Source organism: Mandrillus leucophaeus, unplaced genomic scaffold (assembly GCF_000951045.1).
Source record: "Mandrillus leucophaeus isolate KB7577 unplaced genomic scaffold, Mleu.le_1.0 Scaffold3, whole genome shotgun sequence".
In the NCBI taxonomy this organism is placed as follows: domain Eukaryota; kingdom Metazoa; phylum Chordata; class Mammalia; order Primates; family Cercopithecidae; genus Mandrillus; species Mandrillus leucophaeus.
This window is the reverse complement of record NW_012103142.1, coordinates 8903261-8903496: the sequence shown is the minus strand read 5'-3', so window position 1 is coordinate 8903496 and position 236 is coordinate 8903261.

Sequence of the window (236 nt, the reverse complement as noted above, 5' to 3'; positions counted from 1 at the left end):
GTTGGGAGGTTGTATGTTTCCAGGAATGTATTCATTTCTTCTACGTTTTCTAGCTTGTGTGCATAGTGGTGTTTGTAGTAGTCCCTGAGGGTTTTTTGTATTTCTGTGGGGTTGGTGGTAATGTCCCCTTTTTCATTTCTGGTTGTGTTTTTTGGATCTTCTCTTTTTTCTTTATTAATCTAGCTAATAATGTTATGTGTGTGTGTGTGTGTGTGTGTATATATATATATATATAT